Source organism: Triturus cristatus, chromosome 5_2, assembly GCF_964204655.1.
Source record: "Triturus cristatus chromosome 5_2, aTriCri1.1, whole genome shotgun sequence".
Taxonomy (NCBI): domain Eukaryota; kingdom Metazoa; phylum Chordata; class Amphibia; order Caudata; family Salamandridae; genus Triturus; species Triturus cristatus.
Window position 1 is genome coordinate 927,430,555 of NC_140588.1, and position 19,467 is coordinate 927,450,021.

A 19,467-nucleotide genomic window follows, 5' to 3' on the forward strand; every position below is an offset into this window, starting at 1 on the left:
TTCTCTTCTCTTACACTCCTAGCAATAACCACTTTGCTTCTAATGACACCGACACAGCAGCCATCTCCCTCATTATTTCAATTACTTTGGGCCAGAACGTTTGTATGTAGGGGAGGTCCAAATTGTGTGGAAAATGTGCCCCGCTCACCACATCCCCTGGGGGTAATTGCCTAATTCAATCCGACCCATCTTAAACACTCTTGACCTAGACAAGTAGGACTTGTGTAATATCCTCAGCTGCAGTAAGCAGTATTGAGCCCTCAACGCTCTCTCTCTTGGGCTCTGCAATACTTTGTTCCACTCTTTATCCTCTATTGGCCCCAAGTCCACTATCCCGACCTCTCTAAGTTAGGCAAGGCTATCTGGCATATTGTTCATAATCTCTCTATACGTCAGGGAGACCGCCTTGGAGGGCATTGGGTCTAGAAGTAGTCAGTCCTCCAAGAAGTAGTCGTCTGGTACAACCTCCCCATCTGGTAGATGACATTTCATGGCATGTTTCAACTGTTGGTTACAAAATATTTCTGTCTTGACCAGATCGTATTCAGTCTGTAGTGTCTCGAAAGTAACTAGGGTGCCCGCCCTCCCTACATCACCTAACCTCTCAATCCCTATCTGGTGCCATTTCGTGTATGCTCTCACTTTCTTGACCTCTACAGGTTGTCGCTATCCCCCAGTGGGGTTTCTGCCGTGAGTTTCCCATCCCCTCCCAGGCATCTATTGGCTGCTTTCCATGCTCGCAGTACCGCCAAAGTGTGAGGCGGGAGCCAATTCACCCTCCCCCCTGCCATACAGGATCGCTGGATAACCTATTCCCCATTGTCAGACTCTAGTTACGGCACTCAACTACACAGGAACAGAGATGCTAGTTCCCAAATCCAACCCGATCAGCAATCCAGAGCTTAGTGTGACAAGTCTCTAGAGTGGCTATCTTGGGGGAAGTGGGAAAATGGATAAAATAACAAAAGAGAGAAGAGACTGTTCTGCGGCTTCCTTCAGGAGTCCGTCCAGCAGACTTCTATTGCTGAAGAGGTAACCTGTAGACAAGAGTTATTGTTATCATAAACTTTTAGTCCTTTACCTCTCTTATCTCTTAACCCCTATTGCCTTATTTCCTTACCATGCCAATTCCAGAACTCAGCTTCTCTTCTATTTCTTTTAATTCTTTTCTGTGTGTGCCTTTTATTCCTTAACTATATTCTTTGTCTGCAATTAAAAAGGAAACAGCTAGAACCCAAGGTTTATCTGCCTCATATGAATCTTTCTCCCTGTGCTTCTTACTTACTTTCCTATTTTTCTTTTCACTCTCCTATGTTTTATCTTCCTTGGTATCTGCCTTAGTTCACAGTTTCTTTTTCTTTTTGCACACCTGCAATATATTTACATTTATGTGTTAAGAACTTCTGCTCTCTTTTAACTTGGTATTATCTATTTTAATTTGGTATTCTACTTACTGAGTTTGAGGTCTTTTCCTATTTGTAATTATTCATCTGTGTATTAATTGTTTTCTCTTCTTATTCTTTTCGTGGTGGTATTTTACTCTCTGTGCTTTAGCTACTGTCCGACGACTTATTTCTGTGGTAAGTATTGTTTTATCTTATTCTAATTATTTGTAGTTGCTCAAGCGTTCTAACATGTATTGCAATTCTCTCTTCGTTTTTTCAGGACTTGCCGTTGCAACTCGTTACCCCTGTGAAGAATTACAGTTAAGCCACTTTCCTCACAGTAAGTTCTATAACTCTATTGATATCAGTAATTTACTTCAGTTCTCTGACGTGACAAATATACACTCGTTAACTTAGCTTCGTTTTTCTTTTTCTTCCTTCAGATGCTCCTGTAGACGCTGCTTCCTCTCCCTGACGACTCAGTGCGAAATCTTCACAAACTGAGACTTGCTGTTCTCCTCAAACGTCACTCTACTTCATTGAACTCGGATTTCTAACTTGTATCTACAAACTTCCGAAAGCCCTTCAGTTTTGATTCTGAAAAGCCTTCAAACAAAACCTGAAACACTTTTTGTCAGCGCTCTCTGAAGTGCGCACCTGACTCTCTAGAATTTTTGGTGAAGTGCGCAGTTCCTAAGCAGCGCAAGCCTCACCTAGGATTCCAGCGCGTTCTCTGCCAAACACTAGAACGCTAACAGCTACTCGCTTCTGGTGGCCTTTTCCGGCACCATTTCCGAGTCAGCTCCACCCATGTACTTTCCATTGCTCGGGGTGTACAAACTTTGAGTATTCGATGCGCAATTAAACCTATCTGTAATCTTGGGGTCCTGACACCCATGGCCAAACGATCCATTCTATATGCGGGTTCCATCCGGTCCCCAAACACCCATTCATTCACTACTACTAGCTGGGCAGCCCAGTAATAGATTCGGAGGTCTGGGACTGCCCGACCACCATCATATACACCCCGCTGTAGCTTCGCCAACGAGATTCGGGCCGCCCCACCATCCCATTATAGGCACCTCAAAATACCATTAATTCTACGGAAGTAGCATTCAGGGATTTTAAATGGCATATTTTGAAGAATGTATAATACTCGTGGGAGGGTCATTTAAAAAATGACCGCCCTTCCCATCAGCAAGAGGGGGAGTGTACGCCAATGGCCTGCGTCTGTCTGGAAGCGTTAGATCTGAGGGCGAACGTGACGAGATAAAAAAAAGTTATTCGTCTCTAGGGACCTTAATCCCTAGGTGCGTGAACCCATCCGCAGTCACTGGGGCTGGGCATCTATTTGGTAGGGTCAGGGCCCTGGGGTGAGTGAGAAAATCAGGGACTTATCCTAATTAATTTGGTACGTGGCGTAGCTCCTAAATCAATTTAAAATATGTATAATTCTCGGTATCGAAGTACAGAGTTAACTTACATAGTGTAGGATATTGTCCGCGTAAAACGATATCTATTCCTCCAAAGTATCGTCTACTGCAATCCCATCAGATGAGCAGATCTCCACCCACCCAGGTTGCCAGCGGCTCCAGTGCCAGAGTAAAGATCATGGGAGATAGCGGACATCCCTATCGCATGCCCCTCCTTAGCTGTATCACACGGGAGACGCAGCCGTTCACACGCACCCTGGCCGCCTCATAGAGTAGACGGACCCAGGCGCAACAATTATGGCCGAAGCCCAATTGGAGTAATAAAGCAAATCTGTAATTACACTCCTCACTGTCGAAGTCCATTTGGGCATCGAGAGATAGAACTGCCACATTCTCCGCCCCATACTTGTCAGGTGGAGCACCCCATATTGCCGTCTTAAGTTTAAACATGTACTGCGTTTTGGCATAAATGCTGACTGATCAGGGTGTATCACTGATATTACTCTTGCTAATCTGTTTGCCAGGACTTTAGCTAGGACTTTGGGTTCCTGGGGATAATTCTAAGGTAAGGATTTTATAAATACATATGTCTCTTATAGATGCATAGTTATCAAAGATAAGTAACGTGTACGATTGGCACAGACCTATTCCATTTCTTCTGCATTTGGAAATAGGCCAGTGATATATGGCCCCTATTCCCCTAGCTTCATTCCTTGGGACATTAGTGGCATCAACCACTTTAGCATACTCTATGGTTGCATGTACTTCCAATGCTTGGCATGGGCTCGCCTGAAAACTAGGCAAACTGCACTATACTCCCCACTTGTTCTGCTCCCTTAAAATCCACTACTTCCAGTCACACATGAAAATGCCTGCAGACAATTAATCCAGAGACGCAGAGTTGCACATTGGGGTGACCTAAATCAAGAGGGCCCCTTTATGTCCATAGCTGAGTATTTCGATGGAGGGTCGCCATCCCCATTGGACATATATTCGGCTCCGGGACAATCTGAAAGCTGCCACCCAGGACTTTCTTCATGCACCTCCTAGGTTAGATACTTCCATGTCTGACTTCAGGTTGAAAATTCACAACAGTTTCCCTCTTATCTTGTACAGCACAAATTGAGGCCCCATACACTTGGAGACAGGCGCTTGCCGAGTGAGAAGTGGATTTATGGACTACCCTTACAGACGGCCAATGGTGATACTGTTGTGCACAAACTGGGAGGATTGACTCTAGCTGCCGACTGCGAATTATGCACTGTAAGTTTCTCCACAGTGTATACTACACCCCGCCAGGCTTCACCGTTATCGGCTCTGTCCCGATGACAAATGTGCCCATTGTGAGATAGTTGGAGCATATTTTTTCACCTTGCACGGACATGTGGACCTATACATTGCTTAATGGGGAGAGGTTTCCACAGCACTTACTACCATGATAGGTCAAGAGCTGACTATCACTTGTCTCATGGCTCTTTTTTGGGACATACGGGGGAACTTGAAGCAAGTTTCAGGAAATAGGTGGCAATGGCCCGTCTCCTGGCAAAGCATCGAGTCACCTGTCATTTGGGGTGGGGAGTCTCCAAAGTTCAAGGAATGGCTATCTGACCTAACATATTATAATACACAACTCTTCTTAAATGCTGAAATGTTGCCCACTAAAGTCCATTTCGAACTTCAAATGTGATTCCAAAAGTCGTAAAGGTAATCTACCTCAGATCTGTGATGTAGTGTTTTTGTCTCTTTTTGCTTTGTACCTAAAAAAAAAAAAGGAGCTGGGTGGGATCGAACAGGATGAGATGTTTATCACTCTTCTTTTAACGAACTTTCGGCACACCTGTTGATGCACTTTGCCTTTTATTGTTATTGTTGATTAACGAAAAAATCCATTAAGAAATTTTCAACAAAAAACAACACAGGAAATGCTGTCTTTACTATAGAATACCCGGAAAGTTGTACATTTTTCAATACATTGAGGTTGGGTTTAGGAGTGGGGAACACTGTTTCATAGCACTAGCGTGTTTTACCGATCAGCCGCATGGTTTTCCTATCCTCATACATCCAGGATTGTGGGTAATGGAAATAAAAAGCCTCAACAAAAGCTGAAATTGCCCTTGCAACTTTACCAGTGTGTTCTTATAGCTCTAAAATTCAGGTCCCCTTATATGGCAAATTGATGTTGCTCCTTATCCATCCTTTAAAATCTCAAAACATTTATAAGTTAGATTGTTCTGGTGAGGAATCAGAAGGTACTGTAAATCATACTCTCTTTCCACAACTACACATATAGGTCAAACGTTGGTAGTAACTCCCCCAAAAAGTGCAGAACAGCTTAACTGTTCCATATGTCTATGCAATAAAAGGAAAGAAAATCTTTATTTAAGAAGTAGAATTTACTCAATTAGTCATTTACCATTGATACACGAGTAAAATCATATATGAAAATTAGGTTTATAGTTAATGACAAACTCCAAATCTAAAAGAAACATGTCTATTTATATTGAAAATCTTCATAAAGAATTGCAAGATTTACTGTCTGCACATATAGGTCTGACAAAATTGCAAACCACTTGCCCTCCCAATGCCTTAAAACAAATAGTAAAAAAAAAAAAGTTAGCAGCCCAGTTAAAGGTTTTATTTGAATTTGATTTTTACAGCACATCATTCTAAAAATCATGCATTTTAAGTGCACATTCTTAAAATTGTCAGCCAAGATAATTTGTCTCATGCAGTCTCAAGGGCGTTTTAGTATTTCAGAAGTGTAGCATGCAAGGTTTAAGGATACATTTTCTAATGTGTACATAACTTGTTTAATGTACACTCAAAACCTTTTGAAGTAAAAACAGACAAAACCTGTGTCATGTATTCTGAAGGGCTAGGCCAGGACACCCCTTGCACACTAAACCTGAGTTGCTCAAAAAAACATTTCAGTGGCCAGAATGTGTTTGTACTGTAGGTTGAAGCTGAAGCAGGAACATGTCAAATATGCAGTGTGTTAGAAACACCTTTATTCTTGGGAGATGCTGATAAGGATAAATGTAGTGAGACAGCCCTAAACAAGCAGGGAAGTCCTGACACTATAATCCTTTGAATGTTAATATCAGTACTCTCCTGGAAAGTGATAATTGCTTCATTTTCCTTTTCTAGATGTGTATGCTTTCACTGAGCATAAGGAAGAATTAGGCTGAGTGGGTGCCCAAGTGTGCACCTTAAAGGGAACACAGATGTCTATTCCCAATGGGACCAGTTCATATTTTCCACTCAAACAATAGCCCTTTATTCGTCTGCAAGGCGTTTATAGATGCTATGTCTATTTCGGGAGTATGGCTACTATATGTACATCCATTCTATCCAGAATCAAACTGTGTGGTTGAGCTAGCCTTGATTGCTAGGGTATTGTATTCATGATTGTTGTGGTGGTATAGCCTGCAGAGGAATCATTAAAATGCTCAAATATTTGCCTAGTGGAGTACTAGATGGCCAGAGCCCTTACCAAATGCTCTGGCGTTCAAATGAATGTACTTGAGTCTCTCAAGAAAGACAAGGAATCTAAAACTGATTCAATTGACCCTGTTTCATGATAGAACTTGTTACAAAATACTCAAAGATTTAGAGAGACGCTCTCTGATAAGACTTGGAATCTGCCACTGGAGATAAAACTGCTAATGATTCAATCAACCAGGAAATTGTAAGCGTGCTGCTCACCCATGAGGGTTTCGTGGCGCGGGAGGGGGAGGGAGGGTGGGGGTCCACAGATCTATTTAGCCGAAGAGCCAGGTCTAGAGGGTCTTCCTGAAGGTGTTCAGGGAGGGTGCGCCTCTGATGTCTGCCTGTAGCTCGTTCCAGGTCTTGGCTGCAAATTTCGGAGGTTCTTTTGGGTATGTGGAAGTTGATTTTGTCATTGAGGTATTTGGGTCCGTTGTGTAGGCATTTGTAGACGTGGGCCAAGGATTTTGAAAGTGACCCTTTTCTCCACAGGGAGCCAGTGGAGACTTCGTAGGTGTTGGCTGATGTGTTTGTGTCAGGGGATGCCGAGGATGAGTCTGGCGGCGTTGTTCTGTATTGTCTGAAGTTTGCGGAGTAGGGACTTGTTGATACCGGCGTAGAGTGCATTTCCATAGTCCAGTCTCTGCTGGTGATGAGTGCATGGGTGGGTGTTGTCCTTGACTCGGGGGGGGGGGGGGAGGTGGGGGGGAGATCCACTTGAAGGTCTTGCGGAGGATGCGGAGGGTTTTGAAGCAGCTGGCGATGACGGCGTTTACCTGTCGGTTCATGGTGAGTGATGAGTCGAGTACGATGCCGAGGTTCTTGGCGTGCTTTGAGGGGATAGGTGGGCTTCCGAGGATGGTCAGCCACCAGGTGCTATCCCATGCAGAAGGGGTGGTACCGAGAACAAGGACTTCTAACTTCTCTGCGTTGAGCTTCAGGCAGCTGTTGGTCATCCAGACTGCGACGTCTTGCATTCCTATTTGGAAGTTGAGTTTGGCAGTGGTGGGGTCTTTGGTGAGGGAGAGGATGAGCTGGGTGGCGTCGGATACGATGTTGAGGCCAAGTTGTCGGACGATGGCTGCGAGGGGGGCCATGTAGATGTTGAAGAGGGTAGGGCTCCGGGATAAACCCTGTGGGACTCTGCAGGTGATTTTTGTGGGGTCGGAAAGGAAGGGTGGGAGTCTGATCATTTGGCTTCTTCTGGTGAGGAATCATCGGATCCAGTCCAGGGCTGTTCCTTGTATGCCTGCATCATGTAGTCTGGCCACTAGTGTGGGGTGGGAGACTGTGTCGAAGGCCACTGATAGGTCGAGTAGGATGAGGACTGTGGAGTGGCCTTGGTCCAGGAGGGTGCGAATGTCGTCTGTGGCGGCGAGTAGGGCGGACTCTGTGCTGTGATTGCTTCGGAATCCGGATTGGTACGGGTAGAGGACGGCGTTCTCTTCAATGAATCGTGTCAGTTTCCTGTTGACTGTTTTCCCTGCAACTTTGGCTGCGAAGGGGAGGAGAGAGATGGGCCGATAGTTCTTGAGGTCGGTGGGGTCAGCTGTATGCTTCTTGAGCAGGTGTCTGACTTCTGCGTGCTTCCAATCGTCTGGGAAGGTGCCTGCCTGATTGGCTCCCTAAAGTGGTCGAGGTAGTTCAGGAACACACCCAACATGCAAGTCTGTACACCATCTTACAGATCACCTCTTGGTAGAGGGCATACACACTGTAATCCTGACACCAGTCACTGGTGTAAAGAACAGCAGGAAGGTGTTGAAGTAAAACAACTTAGGGTAATTTAATGTGTTAATCGAGAATGTGTATTATTAATTGTGTGCTGAGCAAGTAATGTCTATTCAAATTCATATGTGTATACTGACCCGGTGCGATTGCCTTTGAAATGATTTTGATATAACTTGTTGAAGTGTGTTTACTTGACTCATGCTAACTGGGCCTCAACGCCATATTGTCCAAAATGGATGTCACACTCATGGTTTATTTCTGCTGCATGTAGTCAAGCAAGTCATATTCGTTCATTTATGAATTACACTGTACTGGAAGACGGCTCTCTAACATAGCTTCACTAATATAAAATATTTCCAAGGATCTTCAACTTGTATGCAGTATTACATTCATTCACACTGGTTCACAGTTATTTATGTAACTAGTTTGTTCTGACTCCTCTGGATGATGATATTTCAGCCCATCTGAAATGTTGTGGGTTAGAGCTTAGGTGGTAGGGTTGTATGACGATTTTAAATTCTATATTCTAATTTATTTAAATTTTAATTAATTGCTCACACCACTGTGATTCTGCAATTTTCATGCTGTTCTATGAGGATATTTTCAGTATAAAATCTCAAATTTGGGAGTGACACATACTTTTCCTGTCCAATTTCTTACTGATTTGGTGTATATTTGGAATTTGGTCAATTTTTGACTTTGCCTATTCTTTTTTGTCCTATTACTCACAGCCTCATAGGTAATAATTTGTATGCATATGAAAGACTTTGAGTCCTTATTCTGCAACAACCCGATGCCTCCAATGCTTCTGATTTAGCTTAGGGACCTGTCTTGATTCAAGTTGGTACGTGTGGTGAAGAGCATATGATCGCCTTTTTGTCATACTAATTCTCTGTAGCTGAAAGATATTTTTTTATTCTGGAAAAATAACTTCTAAAATGGGAAGACATTTCTTACTTGGAACCCAGTTCCAAGTAATGGTCTGTGATGAACAGGCAAATCTTAATTCTCGAACAGCTGGAATGCAGAAATAATAGACAAGCCTGCTGGGGATTCTTCTTTTAACAATTTGTCTTTTTTCTCACATACCGCCCCGATCAAATACATTAACGCAGATTAATTATCCAGATGCTATCCAGAGCAAAAGACATCAACAATGTAGAGAAGATAATTTCCCCTCAAGCTTTCATTTCCCCGGGGCGTGGCCTGCCTGACTGCAAAATGGCGGCATTATAAGCAAGCTCTGATCTCCGCCTTGACTATCCTGCAGACATTGCCTTTATCCTAGCCTATAATTTCGCCATCAACGCATGTGGAGGAGCAGGTTAACACCAGACATCCGGGTAGACCTCCCATCTGGTGATTTAATGAGCGCTGCATTAAAAGTGAGCAAAATTGCGGCCTAGCAGCATGGCAGTGAGGCGAGTGGTGTAACAAAGGCGCTGCGGCTGCATATCCTGCCTACAAGACACCGACGCAAGCCAGCCTACCTCAACTCCTCTCACGGTGAGGCACGGAGATCGTTGTCTGTGGTGACTGAGAAGCTGGGAGCTGCACGCCACGTGATTCTCCTGACTGGTGAGGCCCAATGCGGGCGAAGGGCAGTGACAGCGGCCTGCTGAGTGCCCCTAGCCGGAGCCGCTGCGGTGCAGAGCGTGCTGTAACCAAGGGCCGTGAGGCTTGGAGTCATCCTGAGACCGGTCCGATTGGTCGCGGCAGTGAGGTGCGACGGAGGCGGACCCTGCTTGAGGCTGCGAGGTAGTGAGTCGGGTATTCATCGGCGCACGGCCTAGCCCCTGCTAGCTGTAGTGGCCAGCCGGTCAGGAGCGCTTGCATGCTGTTGGTGTGGCCGGCCTGCCTGAGGGGCAGTGAACGCTGTGCTGGGGACCCCACGAAGAGATCCTAGGCACACAGGGGGCGCGTGGTACTGGTGCCAGGCCTTGCATAAGGTAGGAACTGCCAGGGGTAGCGCGCCATTTGGGAGTACAGCCCCAGTCGTATTCCCCCATAATTTGCCTGTGGTTCTATACACCTGCAGGTGGGACACAAATACCTTGTACTTCCCTAAGCAGCACCATCAGCTAGATGGGAGAGGCTGACAAGACACAGACCAAAATACAGTTTGATCACCGCAAATCGCCAAAGAACAGGGAGGAAGCAGATGACTCTGCACAGAGAAGGGGGCTTCAGGCTCTGATAAAGAAGACACCATTCGCCACATCCTCGAAGCCATGCAGAAAAGCCTAGCTACAATTGATGGTAAGCTTGACTCCCTTTCCTACAGGATGGATTGCATGTCTGAGCATGTAGATAAGCATGCTGAGAGGCTTGACATGATTGAGCGCAGAGTGTCAGAAGCTGAGGATGCACAAGTTGAGACAGCGGCCGCGCAGAAACAGTTGGGTAAGCAGATGACCCTATTTTGCGACAAGGCTGAGGACTTAGAGGCGCGCTCCAGGCACAACAATGTACGTATTTTGGGCCTACCAAAGACGAAGGTGACCGGCAACATGGAACTGTTCACAGAACAATTGCTAGCATCTTTACTTGGGCGCAACACATCCTCCCAAGTATTCATCGTGGAGCGCGCCCACAGCTCTGTGGCCCCAAAACCACCTCCGGGCCCCCCTCCCCCGGACCTATAATAGCGCATCTACTCAACTTCAGGGACGCAGCTTTACGTAAAGCAATAGAGTTGCATGTGCTCCAGTAAGAGGGCTCGGAGATTGCGCTCTTTCCTGACTTCACTCCGCAAGTCCAAGAGGCTTGCAAGCAATACGCGCTAATGAAGCGCAAACAGAGAGCTCAAAATAGACTATGCTATGCTCTACCTAGCTAGATTAAAGGTCACGTGTGGTGGCAAAACCAAAATCTACAATGAGCCCAAGATTCTGCAACAGGACCTCAAAAAATTTGGTAAAGCCATGGCTGACAGGGTTGCCCAGGAACAGTCCGAGAGCGGCGAACGGGCGGACAGTGAACAAGAGGACTAACTAAATCGCTGTGAAGGGGAAAAAGTGGAAGCGTCGCCTACAGTTCAAAGCTTTGTTAGCGGCTTCACAGCAAAAAATGGCATGGTGCCTCATCACTGACTGTCTCTGGTTGCAGGTTATGGGCCGTACTTTGGTCCGAACAGGCCAACCAGTGGAATTACTCCTCTCTATCCTGTTTAATGGACAGCGACTCCACAATAAAGAAGGTTAACTCGCCACTGTAAGTGGGCTATGACTTAGATAACTTGGATGGTATTTCCTTTAATAGGGGAGTAGGCAATGGGAGGGAGTGTTTAGGAGGTGATCAGCCACCGCCCCACGTGTATTCCACAAAGTGGGTTATTATAATAATTTCCCTTCTTTGTTTATTACATGTTTTTTCCTGTTTAGGTTCGGAGTACGGGTAAACTGTGTTCCAAGTAATCCATGTTAAATGTTTTGGGACGTGGCGTGGGAGGGGCAGTTTAGTTTTGCAGTCAGCAAGCAGGGTGAACTTTTTAGCTTGCTGGCACACAGCCTGGACATGGTGGTATGGGAAGTTCACATTCAACTTCATGCTAAGGGGCGACTATGACCATGGAAAATCATATGAATACTAGGACACAACTATATTTTATGTCCTGGAATGTGTGGGGCCTTAATGACTACAGGAAGATTCGCAAAGTGGTAGCATACTTATATAGGCAGCATGAGAACATGGCCATACTGCAGGAGACCCACCTGGCCACCCACACCGGGCTGTTAACACAAATGCATGAGGGGTATATGTGTGGCATCTGGTTTTACATCACATGCAAGGGGGGTGTTCATATGGGTCAGTAAAAGCTCAGTCTTGTAAATACATGGGGTAGAAGTAGATCCCGATGGCAGATATGTCATACCCATATGCCACAAAAACAGTTTCAATGGGATTCTGGTTGGAGTACATGGGCCCAATCATTATGACCCGCTATTTTATTACTCTTTACATAACGTTGCAAGACACTCCCATGCACCTCGGTTGTTGGGCAGCGACTTCAACTGTATGCAGAATCCAGATCTATATTGTTGGAAGGGTCCACCCAGGTGTCCATCCAGGGCCGCTGCTGCCATTGCCGGTATTGCAGAAGCCGAAAACCTCACAGATGCATGGAGACACCTGTCACCCCTGGGCAGGGGATACACGCACTACTCCTTAGTGCACGATACACATACACACCAGGAAAGATGACTGGTTTGTCCAACCAATTGTATGCCACACGAAACTCCACCTTGAGCGAATCAGACGACGAATACCTGGAGTATATAGCGATGCAATTGTTGAGCAACTCTGATAGAGAGAGACTCCTGGCTCCCCTACGCCCCACCAAAACGTTATCTGCTCTCAAAGATATTTCCAACGATAAAGCCCCGGAGTCCGATGGACTGATGGTGGCCTTTTACAAACCATTTCAAGATCTGCTAATACCGCATCTATTGAATCTTTTTGATGAAATAGGTGCAGGATGGTATAATGCTACCTTCCATGTGCAAAGCCATCTTGAGCACATTACTGAAGCCAGGGAAAGAACCGAACCAGTGCTCACCCTACAGGCCACTCTCACTGGATACTTGCCAACAGGCTGTCTCCCCTGCTGCCCAAATTGATGGGTAGGAGCAAACTGGGTTTGTTCCGGGCCGCTCCCTCGCAGGCAACCTGCGAACCCTCTTTGATACGATCAAACGCATGGACCTGAAAACCAACGCTGCAGCCCTTTTTATTGATTTAGAAAAAGCTTTTGATTCCGTTCAGTGGCGATTCATACATATGCCGTGCTTAGGAGAGTGGGGGTGGGCGAGGTGTTTCTGAAACTGGCCGAGGTCCTCTACACCAACCCAACGGCGCGTGTGAGAGTCAATGGGACTTTCACTCAGCCGATAGCAATTACAAAAGGTACTAGGCAGGGTTGTCCCCTGTACCCACTGTTGTACGCCCTGGTGGCGGAGCCTCTTGCAAGTGCCATGCAGGAATATCCCGCCCACAAAGGTATCAGGTCTCCGCAGTACAATTTAGTTATTGCAGCATATGCAGATAATAGTTTGATATATATACGTAACCCTGACGTGACTCTGCACTCTATGCTCCACGCGGAGGAGAGATTTAGTCAACATTCAGGATTACACATTAATTGGCACAAGTCAAAGATTTTCCCACTGACGCCCATGACTGCCCACACAGATACTGACTATCCCATTGTATGGACCAAGAAGCCCGCTCGCTATCTGGGGATCCAGGTCCACACTTACCTGGAGGTGGTAATGCGGGAAAACTATGGCAGAGCAACACAGAAATTGTTGGAGACCATAGAAAAATAGATTAGGCTTCCTCTGTCCCTTATAGGCCACATTGCGTTAATGAAAAGGATCATACTCCCCCGGTTTCTCTTTCTATTTATACATATTCCAATCCTTTTACCTAGTTCGTTCTTCTCTACCCTGCGCAAACTGATGATACAGCTTGCGTGGGCCAGGAAGCAACCACGGATTAAATGAGAGGTACTGACCAGAACATGCGCAGAGGGGGGTCTCAACGCGCCAGACCTAGAAAAGTACTACCGGCCGCACAGCTACTGCATGCACATTATTGGATCCACGGGCCCCAGGGTCTCCCACAGCTCTTCGTAGAAAGTGCAGAAGTCAGCCCCACTGCTCTGGCGGCAACACTATTGGGTGCGCACCGGGGTAGAACGGGAATAATAGACCCGACCGGCTGTACAAGGGCACATCAACACAAAGCGGCATTGACACAACAACTTACATTGAAATACTCACCTAACCTGCCGATGGAGTGGCGTGCCTGGGCTCTGTTCAGGGAAGACAAGGCGGTCATACAAACGCTGCACAAGCTGAAGATAACGCTGATGGGGGATTTCTTTGCAGATGGGAAAGTTAAATCGTGGGCTTAGGCAACAGGATGCGCTACTCAGACGACTACTCTAGATGCATACCAATACCACAGGGTGCGGCAGGTGCTTAAGGATAAAATGGGTGATGATTTGTCGGAGCCACAGGAAATGCGTTCCTTTACCTATCTCCTTCAGGCCAACACCCCAAGACGTGGCATTACAGCACTATACACACTTATCAAAAGACACAACCTGCAAACCCTGGGCAAGACACAGGAGGAGTGGCAGAAAGAACTGGGGGTCACTATCACAGAGGCACAATGGGCACATTGCTATGCCAACACGAAGTTGATCGCACAAGCTGGTGCATTACAAATACCTTCATTGGGTCTAGTACACCCCAGTCTGTCTGTATAAATATGGCCTATGGGATAACGATAGGTGCCCGCGGATGCGGTGCCGATGGGGCCAGATTTACTCACCTAGCGTGAGACTGCCCGGGCATCCGCGCATTCTGGAGGGAAGTGTTTCATGCAATAACAGCGATGCTGGAGATTCAGATCCCGGAGACCCTCCTGGTAGCACTGCTGGGCTATGATAAGGATATTCCAAAGTCATCCCATAAATTGGCGGCCATCAGTTTATTAGCAAAGCGTAGAATAGCCATGCACTGGATGCGAGGGCCAATACCTAAAGTAACTGAGTGGCGCACGGACTTAGCTTATTGCTCCACACAATCTGACAATTATAATGCTCTAGTTACGTCCCGCTGTAGACCCAAGAATTTCTGGGGGCCATTCCAAGAATACCTCATTCGGCAGTCGGCCTTGGAGAGCGAACTGGGTGGGGAAAAATTATCAGGACCAGAACACCGCAAAGAATCAGTAGGCGGACAACGCTGGGTGATGGGCCACAGGCCCCACCGTTTACAGGATAAAAGTATCACTTACAGACATTGTGTGGTAAGGTGTTTTGGTGTGCTGTAAGCGCACTGTGATCCAATATGCATACTTGAATATTTACACTGTATTGCTTGTTTGACTGCAACTGAAAAATGTAAATAAAGCTCAAAAAGGTCCTGGGGAATCCTTTCCCCAGGACACCAAAAGCGTAAATCTCCATGAACTGGAAAAACATTTTTCTTGATTTAAGTTAAAGAATATAAATGGTCTGATCTTTGTTCAAAGCCAGGACTTATTGATCTCTAGGAATTCGGGGATGAAGGGTCACCAAGATTTGCGTGGAAAGAGATTCTGCTGACCATCGTTTTGCCTTCGTGTTACAAAATTTGTCAAATCGTGTGATGCCTGTGCCCAAAATAAATCTGAAACACAAAGGAAAGTGAAATTTTTGTTGACACTTGAATTTCCCTCCAATCCTTGGGAAATCATCTTTACTGACTTTATGGTGAATTTACCTCCAACTGAAAATTGCACTACTATAAGGATTGCAGTGAATTAATTACAAAAGTGGCTCACCTTTTAGTCCTTCCCAGATTGCCAACTGTATCAGAAATGGCTGACATTCTCTATTGTCATATATTCAGACTATATGGATTACCCTTGAAAATTATATCTAACCGAGGGCCTCAATCTATCTCCAAATTTTGGAAATCTCCATGCCCTAAACATAGTATGGAGAGAAGTCTAACTTCTGAATTTCACCCTCCATGCAATGGGCAAACTGAGGCGAATGAACTCTGTTTAATTATTCCAACTTGCACACCTTATTTAAACTAATGTTCCCTGTGATTCAAAGTAAAACAGTGAATCAATGCGTGCTGCTTCGTGTATGGGATCTGCCACTGTCCCTAAGAAAGAAGTCATCGAAAGGAGAATGGAGACAACTCCATACCTGGTAAAACCGCACTGCTAATAAAACATGAGGTTTCAACATAATGCTTAAACTAAAGTATTCAAAAGTAACACAACATATAAGACCAGAAACAAATCAGTCATTGCATATCAACATTTATATTCATCAGCTATTGTTTGAAAACACAATACAAAAATGATATGGTATCTGATAAACAGATCGAATCAAAACAATACAATGCATTCAATGCAAATTAATCGATTCTTTGACATAACCCCAATGCATTTCGGGTAATGCCCTTCTTCAGGGGGAAACGTATGTGGTACAAGTTAAATCTTCAGGGGCCTCCTTCTGAAACAGCAAAAAGGAAGAAGAAACTAGATATCAGAAACCGCGAACCATGCTTCATTCTGTACAACTATGACATCACGTGTATTATCAATGCCCGCAGACGTAGCAAACGCCACCTACACCAAGATGTGTTCTTAATGGGGAAAGAGAAGGAAAACCGTATCTGAGACAAACTCACGGCAGTGGGTGTCTAGCATAGGATAAGAATATGTGAAGTACCAAAACTATAGGAGTGACGTGTGTGATAAAGTATTGTGAGACTCCTCACGTGCCGTCTGTGAAAATATCCTCAATTTGAGTGCAGTGTACAGTTGGCCGATTGAAGTGCGGGGTGGACTATAAACATTCTGTTGGCAGGGCTGCTACCCACGCCGCTCTCCTGTGCATATTGAACTGACTGTTTGATGCAGTCACTAGTCTAGCGTACCTCTTTGGGTGCAGAAATAGTGGTGCACCTGAACAGGATGCATCCGGGCCTCCTGGACTATTCCTATACCCCTGATAATAAAAAGCCAAAGGTTAAGCTGTGAAACACTACATTACATCTATGGTGACATACGTAGAGTGCATGAAAATCTTACCGAGGTCACCGTCTGTCGGGCGAAATCTAAATAAAATAAACAAATAGTTGCTGCTCTGTTGACCAGACTTATGCAAACAAGAATGCGAAACGCGTTGTGTTGGAAGGACTCACCGGTGTCGATAGCATCTTGCGATACCTCCGTGTAAGAGACGTCACGATAGCGCGTCTCAAGCCATGCTTTATTTACCCTTAAACTACGCCCCTGAGGGTGTGTCCAGATTACGCTGATCAAAACGTCACAACGGTGCGTACACAGCCATCTCTATTGACCCTGTTCTGGTTACCATGCTGGTTTGTCAAACTGAGGTTAAACCGAACTCTTGAAGAATTCTGAAGGTGCTACATGTCTGCTGCTCATAAAAGGTGAAAACCTCTTTTGATTGGATCAGAGTTTGCTTGCAATAACTTTCCACCGGCTTCTCTCCCTTTTGTGCCCTAACTGGATTCCATCAATGACCCTTTCCAGATCCTGTGGAAACTGATGACTTATTACCTGTGCTTTAAGATTCATTGGAAAGGTAACAAAAGTTCAGCTAAAAGCTTACTCGCTCTACAGACCTCTAAATTAAAAGAAAGATTACAGGCCAATTAGCATAGGCGCCCTACTCCTAAGGAGACAGGGTTTGGAGGTCCTCTACCAATTTACCTCGATGAATCAGTAGCTCTAAACTCTCTTTTTTGGTCCTTTTAATATCTCCAGGATTATTAATCCTGTTGTCATTAATCCTGTTGCTGTACAACTAAAGCTTTCATTTTCAAGGAGGGTTCAGCCTTCCTTTTAAAAGCCTATCTTGATTGTAAAGGTCCTCCGTTGAAAAAGAATATAGCTCCCATTCTTTTTGTTGGACAACCTGAGAATAAGGTTAAGGAAATGATGACTCACGGAATTTCAAAGCGAAATTTCAGTATATTATTGATTGGAAAGTGTTAGAAGGCGACCTCAGGGGAGCCCGGAGGGGGCCCTGACTGTCCTGAGACCCACCCTCAAGGTATCGTAGCCGGGCACTGGCGGGAGATTCCGCAGGGGAGGAATCTCGTACCTAGGATCGTACACTTGGCACCACACGACAAAGAGACACCACACCGAGGGTTCTTAAGATTCAAGCTTTATCAAATCGAAGTGGTAGGATCTTTATGATCAGCAAGGCAGATATTTACAAGCAGAGCGTGGGCTCACAGAGTCTTGGCGGGGGTAGGAGGTAGCGGGACAGTCTTTGGGGGGAATCGGATCAAATGCAGGAGCGTACCCGGCGCACAGCTCACAATCCTCGAGCTGGGGGATACGCTTGTCGTCGTGGGGTCCGGCGGGACCAAAGAGAGTCAGGGGGAGCCGCGAGTCACTCAGCAGGCTCAAGCACAAGTTCGGAGGTCTTACGTTCTTCGGGGAGCCGCGAGTCACTCAGCAGGGCTCAAGCACAAGTTCGGAGGTCTTACGATCTTCAGGGAGCCGCGAGTCACTCAGCAGGGCTCAAGCACAAGTTCGGAGGTCTTACGTTCTTCGGGGAGCCGCGAGTCACTCAGCAGGGCTCAGATGTTCCAAGGCGAATCTGCCGGACAGTCCCAGAGCACCCCTTGTTATAGGTCGACCCCTCTTTCATGTCCGGAGTCTGTGCAGGCATGGGTCTTGTCACCTGGGGGTTGCTTCTCGAGGTTTCCTGCTATTGTCTTTTGATCCTTTCAGGGCCGGGTCGGGTGGAGTCCCAGACACCCAGCAGGCGTGGAGCCAGCCCTCAGGGAGGCCGGAGGGCCGATCGAAACCCATCGTCCCAGGGGAGGTCAGAGGTGCGATAGAAACTGCTCCTCCCTCTCTCATCCCCTGGAAGCGTGATGTCCTCCAGCCGGAGTGGCGCCTCTAGGCCCTGGGTTGTGCTGGGGCCGGGCGGCCATCTTGGTGCACGAAGTGGGCACGCGTGCCCGGGGTGGCCGAAAGGAGAGAGGCCATGGACGTGGAGGCCCGGGCTGCGTGTGTGTGTTCTGGTGGGAAGGATCGGCTGGGCCGTGTGCTTGGGGTCCCTGGTACCAGGTTAGGTAGTGCGAGGACAGGAAGAGCCATGCTACGGGGTCGGGTCTAACAGAAAGGGTATAATCTTTGTGACTGCTCTTAGGAATCAGCAGATCAGGTTCTTGCTTTTTCACTCAAATAATTCTATTTGAAAATGTCCTCATAACCCAGGAGCTCCTAAGGGAAGGCAGAGTGTAAGTGTTTCCTTTTACCTGATCCACTGTGGCTGGACAGGGCCGCACCGCTATTTCTTCTCTGTGGGCTTCTGCCCGCGCAATGGCTTTCACCAGTCCTGGTATACTGCAGTACCTATGTCGGCCATCCTCTGTTCCCTCATCTCAGCTCAATTGATCCAGAGTGGGAAATTGTTGGGCAATCTCCTCCTGCATTCTGATATCACAATAATGCCGCATGCAGGAGAATCTTTAGAATTACAGCAACGCCACAATGATTAGTAGAAATACTTTCCTTTTTTTATAAATAGTTCTGAAATATATTATACTAATATTGATACCTAAGTGTTAACAAAAATTGTATTGCCAATCCAAGATGGCTATTGTACGGAAAGAATTCTCGTACAGCAATTCTATGAATACCTCACATCATGTTTGTCACTATTAGAAGGGGGTTCATCCTGAGTCTAGTTGTCACAATTATGAACTTTATTGTGTATGGTTATTTAGAAACTTTACAAAGTACAAACAAAAAAAATTACTAAAACAATAATTAGTACGACTAAACGGATCTCATGTGAAATGAAAACAATTTATGACAATATACATAAAATATCAACGATTCTTCAAATATCATCATGTCCCTAGCAA